This window comes from Triticum aestivum, chromosome 6A (assembly GCF_018294505.1).
Source record: "Triticum aestivum cultivar Chinese Spring chromosome 6A, IWGSC CS RefSeq v2.1, whole genome shotgun sequence".
Classification (NCBI taxonomy): domain Eukaryota; kingdom Viridiplantae; phylum Streptophyta; class Magnoliopsida; order Poales; family Poaceae; genus Triticum; species Triticum aestivum.
Genome location: NC_057809.1, coordinates 264,057,350 through 264,065,845, shown reverse-complemented (window position 1 = coordinate 264,065,845; position 8,496 = coordinate 264,057,350). Strand labels below are relative to the sequence as shown.

Genomic DNA, 8,496 nt, shown 5'->3' with positions numbered 1-8,496 from the left:
GCAGAAGGCTCCAAATGGTGTGATGAAGGCGATCTTCAAGTGGTCGGGCGGGTCCAACTTGATCTAGTGGTACCCTGAGTAGGCATCCAAAAAACTCAGCAGCTCTCATCCGGCCATGGAGTCTATTCCTTGGTCAATCCGAGGCAAGGCGAATGGATCTTTGGGGCAGGCTTTGTTGAGGCTAGCATAGTCAATACACATGCCACTTGTTGTTCTTCTTCAGTACAAGGACTGGGTTGGCAAGCCACTCTAGAAAAAATACTTCCATAATGAAGCCGACTGCCAGAAGCCGGGCTATCTCTTCACCAGCAATTCTTCTCCTCTCTTCCGACAGTAGGCAGAGGGGCTGTTCAACTGCTTTGGCATCTGATTTGACATGTAGCTTGTGCTCGGCGAAATCTGTCCTGATTCTCGCGGAGGAAATTGATGAGCTCGCTTTCCTATTTGTTGTCAAGGTTGGCCCCTATGACAGCGTGCCTCTCCAGGTGATCGGGGTCCAAGGGATCTTCTTTGTTTCTTTGGCCGGCTGGAAGGAGCCCTGAGTCTCCGACTCTTTGGGATCTGGTGACAGGTCTACCTGCTTGCTGACCATGGCCACTACCCGGTGCAGGAGCTTCTTCTCAGCTGCAATCATAAGGGACTCAGCCAGCTGGCTGCTGGCCGCGGCACAGGCGGCCGACTTCACGTAATCCCCGGCTATTGTGATAATGCCCTTGGTTCCCGGCATTTTCATCTTGAGGTAAGCACAATGAGGTACTGCCATGCACTTGGCTAGAGTTGGCCGGCCTAGGAGGACATGATAAGGACTCTCTAGGTCAACCACCTCGAACCAAATTGCCTCACGGCGGATGTGATCTTTGTCTCCGAAGAGGACATCTATCTTGATCTTGCCGATTGGTGAGCAGGAAAGGCCGGGCACAATGCCATGAAAAATAGTCCGACTGGGTTGAAGCTGTCTCTCTTTGATGCACAACTTCTCCATGGTGTCACGGTAGAGGATGTTGATGCTGCTACCGCCATCTATCAGAATCCAGGAGAAACGAGCAGCTCGCCTCTTTGTTGTAAGGGTGGCATCCAACACCAGCGCATAGGAACCCGGAGAAGGCATTACTTCCAGGTGGTCCGCACGGCTCCAGCTGATAGGCTTCTCAAAAAAATGCATGAACTCTAGGGAGGCTGAGGCCACGACGTTTACTTCATGGTGCTGCTGATGTCGGCAGTGCCGGTCACTAGCCATACTGGTGAAGACGACGTAAGATCCATGCTCCTCAGGGTATTCATCTTGGACATCATCGAGTACTGGACGGGCCGCCGACTGCTGGGGACGAGGCGGCGGCTGGCTAGCAGGCGGAGGAGGCAGCAGTCCTTCTCCCTTGGGGATTTGAGTGAGCCAGTGGCACTTCTGGGTGGTGTGGTTGGACGGCTTCGTGCCACTGTGGAACTTGCAGGGAGAGTCAAGGGTTTACTAATAGGAGAAGGCGGACAGCGAAGCAGGCTTTCCGCCCGTCTAACGCTTGGGGCTGGGTTGGCCTTCCGGCTGCTGGTCCTCAACTGTCGCCACCTGCCGGCTGGTGGGAGCCGGCTGCGGGGCCTTGCGCTTGTTGTTGTTCTGCTGCTGGCGCTGATTGTTGTCACCAGACTGCGTCTGGGGAGCCACAGGGAGCACCTTTCCGGTCGCGTCTACTTGGAGCTCTGACTTCATGGAGGAGTCAGCCGTGGCGTACTTGTCTTCTATGTTCAGCAGCTTGTCGAGTGTAGCCGGCTCGTCGCAGAGGAGTCGGTGTTTGAGCAAAGTGCCCTCTCGGCACCCTGCTGTGAAGTACTCAATGGCTTGCACCTCGTGCACCCCTTCACGGGAGTTGCACAGTTCGGCCTACCACGTCAAGTAGTCACGTGTGGACTCGATGAGGCCTTGGATGCACAAAGAAATCTGGCGAGGCCTGGGCGGCCGCTTGTAGGTGCTGGTGAAGTTGCAGATGAAGACTTCGGTGAAATCTACCCAGCTCTTGAAACTGCGGGGCTTTAGGTTGTCTAGCCACGTCCGGGCCGTGCCCTGGACCATGAGCGGAACATACTTCACGGCAACGCGCTTGTTGCCGTTTGCTATGTTGACGGCCGTGGAGTAATCCACGAGCCAATCCTCCGGCTTCATGGAGCTGTTATACTTGGGCGTGTCTCTTGGGAGCGAGAACCCTTTCGGAAAGGGCTCACCGCGAATGCGGGGGCCAAAACAAGGCAGGCCGATTGCATCTTCTTCTTCCAGTGCCAGGGATCACAGCAGATGGTCAATCCGGTGGCGGTCGTTGTTCTCTCCGACTCCTTCACGGCGGCCCAACCGGTCGCCGAGAGTCGGGTGATCAACAAGCGGCGGGGAGGCGCGCCTCTCCCGGTGAGGAGGGGGAGGAGGCGGATAATCGTCCCGCCGTTCCACCACTGGTGGACGACCGTCTGGGTCGCGCTCGATGGTGATATGCGTCCGACTGCGGCTAGCAGCTGGCTCTTTGTCTCTCTGCGAGGGGGAAGGTTTTCGGCATGCTGGCCAGGTTCTTCCACGCGGCAGCCGACCTCTTGCTGTGTGGTGGCCACGTCGATGAGTTGCTGAACGTGCTCCTTCATGCAGCGCCACTCGTCACCCTCCAGGTAGCCCATCTTATATTCTGCCGCCTGGGCAGCATGTTCTTTCTCCATGGGCATGGCGTAGACAGGGCGGTCTACCCCAAACATGCTGGCGACGGCAGCACCGCGCTGCTGGACCATGCCTATGCGGCTGGGCCTGCTAGCAGCCAGCGTGCCACAGACGGCGCGGTCGATCCGGCGGTCCATCGTGGCTGATGACAAGCACCTCCGTGACGGTGATGCCGCCGCTATCCGCTCGAGGAAACGGGTCGTCGATGACCACCACATTGGCAGGGAAGGAGTCAAAGGGTGTCGTGTCGGAGTCGACAAGCATCGGGTCGGTGGAGCTAACTGACTCTAGGTCAGTGGCTGGCTGGTTGGCGATGTGGAGCTTGCCAAGGAGGTCGATGAAGCATCTCTCGGAGCTGGCTGCTCCTGCGTCAGGTGCGAGCTCATCGGAGAGGCGGATCTCGCGGATGAGATCAGCGAGGCAGGCCGCCACGCAAGCGACTTCTGCGCCATGCAGCGCGTCGGCGAAAACGTCGTCGGGCGTGCCGGGCTGGCTGCACTCGCTAGGAGGAAGAGGGTTCCCGTCCAGAACAGATCTCCGGATGACAGTGGACCTGGCCCCATGGTGGGCGCCAAATGTCGGGGGTGTCATTCGACATATGCCCAAGGATGGCTTATCATGGTGGGGGAGAGTAATACATCGCCGGTGCCTGGAAACGGGATAAGGCATAGATAGGTACGCCGATGCATCTTACCCAGGTTCGGGGCTCTCCTAGGAGATAACACCCCAAGTCCTGCTCTGCGGGGTCTCCGCATGATCACTATCTCAACAAGTAGCTACAAGCTTGCTCCTTGAGCTGTTTGGCTAGAGGAGGAAGAAGGGCAAGGCTAGCTCTACTCCTCTCTCTATGTGTGTGTTATCTAAGAAGCCGAACCCTTTGCATGGGTGCCCTAGGGGGTTTATATAGGCCTACCCCCAGGGGTACAATGGTAATCCGGCTGGGTGTAGGTCCCAGCCATTAGTGTCTCTTGTGGCCGGCGCTGGGGCCCGCCGGCAGTCTCGTACTTAGCCGACAGACCATGCCAAACGCTTGCGAGTCCTGCCGGCTGCTTAGCACTGTGGCAGCGCCACTGTGATGTGTGCTTTGTTGGGGGAGCATGGCTACAGTGCCTCCGCCTGGCTGGCTCTTATTGTAGCCATTCCTCATCTCTTCTCGTTAATGGTGGACAGACTTTGAGGGGGGGAGGGCTTCCTGCTAGGAGTCGGCCTCCCACGCGCCGACTGGTCAGGGCATGCCGTCTGCTGGCTTCTCACGAACAGATAGGGCCCGCCGCCTACGCGTCGTAGCGACAGCCCGTCGTGGGGGTGCCGCCCCCTCGGCCGTAGGTGATGTCACGGGCTACGTGGCAACAATGTCGCGCCGGGCAGGGGATGCCTGTCTGGTACGGAGCACTATGATCACATTCTGTCCTGGATTCGAGGGTGGCAGGCTGTACTGTAGCCACGCCCCGTCTCGTCCTCGTTATGAGGTCCTGCCTCCAAGGGAAAGGAGGGGGCCGCCTGCCAGGAGCCGCCCCCTCTAGAGGCCACCTGCTAGGAGTCGGCCCACCTCACGGCCGCCCTCTGGGCTCCGTTGCCTTCTTGCAGCCGGCCGCTTGGACCAGCCGACCCAAAGAAGGCAGCTCATCGTCTTTCAGGCTTGAGGGTCGCGGCTGGCCCCGATATCTTGAAATACCAAGGGGAGCAGATGTAACGCCCTCAATGCGGCTATATCTCCTACATGTCGAAGCACGACTTAGAGGCATAACCGCATTGAAAGCAATGTCGCAAGTAAGGTAATCTTCACAACAACCCATGTAAATAGATAAAAGGGGAAAATGATACATAGTTGGCTTACACTCGCCACGTCACACAAATACATGAATAACATTACAATCATCCAATACACTCATGGTCCGACTACGGTACCAAAATAAAGATCAACCCCCAGATGCGACAAAGTCCCCGATCGCCCCAACTGGGCACCACTACTTATCATCTGGGAAAGACACATAGTAACGGCGAGAGTCTTCATCGAACTCCCACTTGAGCTCAAGCGCATCGTCTGGAGCGGTATCATCGGTCCCTGCATCTGGTTTGGAAGTAAACTGTGAGCCACGGGGACTCAGCAATCTCGCACCCTCGCGATCAAGACTATTTAAGCTTTTAGGTAAGGCAAGGGTATGATGTGGAGCTGCAGCAAGCGACTAGCATATATGGTGGCTAACCTATTCGCAAAAGAGAGCGAGAAGAGAAGGCAAAAGCACGGTTGAACAACTAATGATCAAGAAGTGATCCAAGAACAACCTACGTCAAGCATTACTCCAAAACCGTGTTCACTTCCCGGACTCTGCCGAGAAGAGACCATCATGGTTACACACGCGGTTGATTCATTTTAATTAAGCTAAGTTTCATGTTATCTACAACCGGACATTAACAAATTCCCATCTGCCCATAACCGAGGGCACAGCTTTCGAAAGTTCAAATCCCTGCAGGGGAGTCCCAACTTAGCCCATCACAAGCTCTCACGGTCAACGAAGGATATTCCTTCTCCCGAGACATTCCGATCAGACTTGGCATCCCGGTTTTACAAGACATCCTCGACAATGGTAAAACAAGTCAAGCAACACCGCCTGAATGTGCCGACAAATCCCGATAGGAGCTGCACATATCTCGTTCTCAGGGCACACTCAGATAAGCAATCCGTACAACTAAAACCAGCTCTCGAGTTTCCCCGAGGTGGCGCTGCAAGGGGCTCTAGTTTGGACCAACACTCAGAGGAGCATTGGCCCGGGGGGCTTTAAATAAAGATGAACCTTGGGCTCCGGAAACCCAAGGGAAAAAAGAGGCTAAGTGGCAAATGGTAAAACCAAGGTTGGACATTACTGGAGGAGTTTTATTCAAGGCGAACTGTCAAGGGGTAACCATTATAACCCAACCGCGTAAGGAACGCAAAATCCGGGAACATAACACCGATATGACGGAAACTAGGGCGGCAAGAGTGGAACAAAAAACTAGCAAAAAGGCCGAGCCTTCCACCCTTTACCAAGTATATAGATGCATTAAGATAACAAGATAATATAGTGATATCCCAACAATAAACAATGTTCCAACAAGGAACGATCTCCAATCTTCACCTGCAACTAGAAATGCTATAAGAGGGGCTGAGCAAAGCGGTAATATAGCCAATCAACGGTTTGCTAGGACATGGTGGGTTAGAGGTTTGACATGGCATTTTGGGAGGCATTATAAGAAAGTGGTAGGCATCGTAGCATAGGCATAGCAAAAGAGCGAGCATCTAGCAAGCAAAGATATAAGTGATTTCGAGGGTATGATCATCTTGCCTGCAAAGTTGTCAGAGTTGACATGATCCTCGTAAGCGAACTCAACGGGCTCCTCGTTCGCGAACTCGTCTCCCGGCTCTACCCAAACAAGAACAACAAGCAAACAGAACACAATCAACCACGTGCAATGCTCAAACAACATGATGCAGACATGGTATGATATGCTGGATGCGGTATGTGATGCATATGCAAGATTTGACAAGGAATGATTGAACCTGGCCTCAACATGGAAATCCAAGAGCGCCACTGGAAAGATGAGGTGATTTCGGTTGAAATCGATATAAAGATCACCGGAATCGGATGCACGGTTTGAAAATGGCAAGCAAAACAAATATGGCACCGGTCTGCGATAATCAGCAAGTAGCCATCTAAATGCATCAAGATAAATATGCTACAACACTGAAACATGACAACAAAATGCATGGCATGGATCCACTCATGATTCTTGACAAAATATGAACACTGAGCTACGGCTAATTCATCCATTAACAGGTTCAAACAAACAGGGCAAAAGTGCAAATGATAACAGGTTTCACACTTCGTGAAATTAACACAAGTCTGGAATTTATCATCAGGAAGCACACTTTAGAGCATTAAAACTACATGCTACAGGAACTTAACATGGCAAAGAAAGGCATGGCATGAAGCTACTCAAAGCACTTAACAAAAGTCCCTTAGTGACCTTGAGCCAAAAGGGATCAGAAAATACAATTGCAAGCATGTGAACATGGCAAAAACATAAACAGATCTCAGACTTGGTGAAAAACTGGAGCATGCAAATCAGTTAACGAGTAGGCATGTATACGAGCTCGATGCACTCACTACAGAGCATGGCATGACAAACTAAGCATACACCCATCAGGAATACATGACATAGAAGATAGACATGGCAAGAACAACAACATAGCATGCACGGATCAATAGCAACATCCTCGACAAAATCGCTAATCATGTCAACAATCTGCCAGGATTCACGATATAGCAAAAGTAGAGCTCGATTGACTCAAGCTAGGTTGCTCCATAAATGCAAATAAAGACATGGATGGATAGAGCACCACAATGTTAACAAATCATCCTTACTGATCATCATCAAAATAGGCACGGATCACTAGCAAACAACATGAACATATGGCATACCGACAAAATCAGGACAAGGACTTGGTGAAATTCTATGTCCCTGAAATCAGCATTACCGATTACGCTACTTTGCAAGCTTGTGCTAGTCACCACACATATCAAAAAAATACATGGTAAGCACCTCTGTAAAGATGGCATGGCATATCATGCACACATTAATCATGCACACATTAGGAGCATATGAGGAGCATATCATGCACACATTAATCATGGCAAAAATGACAAATATCTATTTGATAAAACAGATCTGGCAAATTACCACATAGCCCTCTTCCAACAGCATTTCGGGCATCAAGATGAGCTCAAATAAAAATGATGCAATGAGATGAAATGATGTACTCGTCGAGGCGAACATTTTGATATGCTACACACGCAAATCGGATCTACGATGAAAGAGTTACAACATGATGAAAATTGCAAAAAAATGAGGGGAGAGGGGAATGTCAACCCTAGGTTTTTTTGGATCTGAGATCTGGCGTGACACTGTTCACCGGAGCACGCAACTCGAGGTTCACCAGCCGGATCTGAAGAACTCGCTGGAGCAGGAGGTCGACGTCGCCGGAGTTCCCACCCGTGGCCGGAGAGGGAGAGGAAGAAGGCGGACGGACTTGGCGAGGGGGCGGAGTGGACTTGGTGGCGGCGAGCGGAGGCGGCGGGGCGTCGGTCGGATGTGGCGGCGAGGTCGGTCGCCGAGGCGGCGCGGCGGCTCGCCGGCGTTGAGGCGGAGGAAGGCGGCGGCTCGGGCGCCGCGGAGGAGGAGGACGAAGGCACGCGGGCGGGGCCGGCCTCGGGCCCGGCGGGCTTCGGCGGTGGCGGATGGCGGGAAGCCACGTGGAAGTTCCTGAGTGGCTGGGCGCGGCGGCGCCGGGCATGTCTGGCGGGAGCGGACACGTCCGGCGGCGGAGGGGACGAAATTTTAGGGTTAGGGTGGTTATGGATCCGGGATTTTCGGGGAAGACCTAGTTTTATAGGTAGAAGGAGTTAGGAGGCTCCAAATTGAGCACGGTTTGTGGCCACGCGATCGTGATCGGACACTCTAGAAGATGGAAGGGTTTTTGGTGGGTTTTGGGCCAAATTTTAAGGGTTTTGGGCTGGAACACAAACGAGGCCTTTTCGGTCCCTCGGTTAACTGTTGGAGTATCAAATGAAGTCCAAATGGTACGAAACTTGACAGGCGGTCTACCGGTGGTAAACCAAGGCCTCTTGGCAAGTCTCGGTCCAATCCGGAAATTTTTAACCCCCACACACGAAAAGAGGTAGAAAGGACCACCGGGTGACATAGGAGTGCCAGAATGCAAAACGGACAACGGGGAAAATGCTCGGATGCATGAGACGAACACGTATGCAAAT

The 8,496-nt window shown here is 53.0% G+C and overlaps 1 pseudogene; it reads right to left on the bottom strand.

The window, feature by feature from the left end:
* Positions 1-463: 463 nt before the first annotated feature.
* Positions 464-8,496, bottom strand: part of LOC123129589 (uncharacterized) — a 49,860-nt pseudogene continuing 41,827 nt past the window's right edge.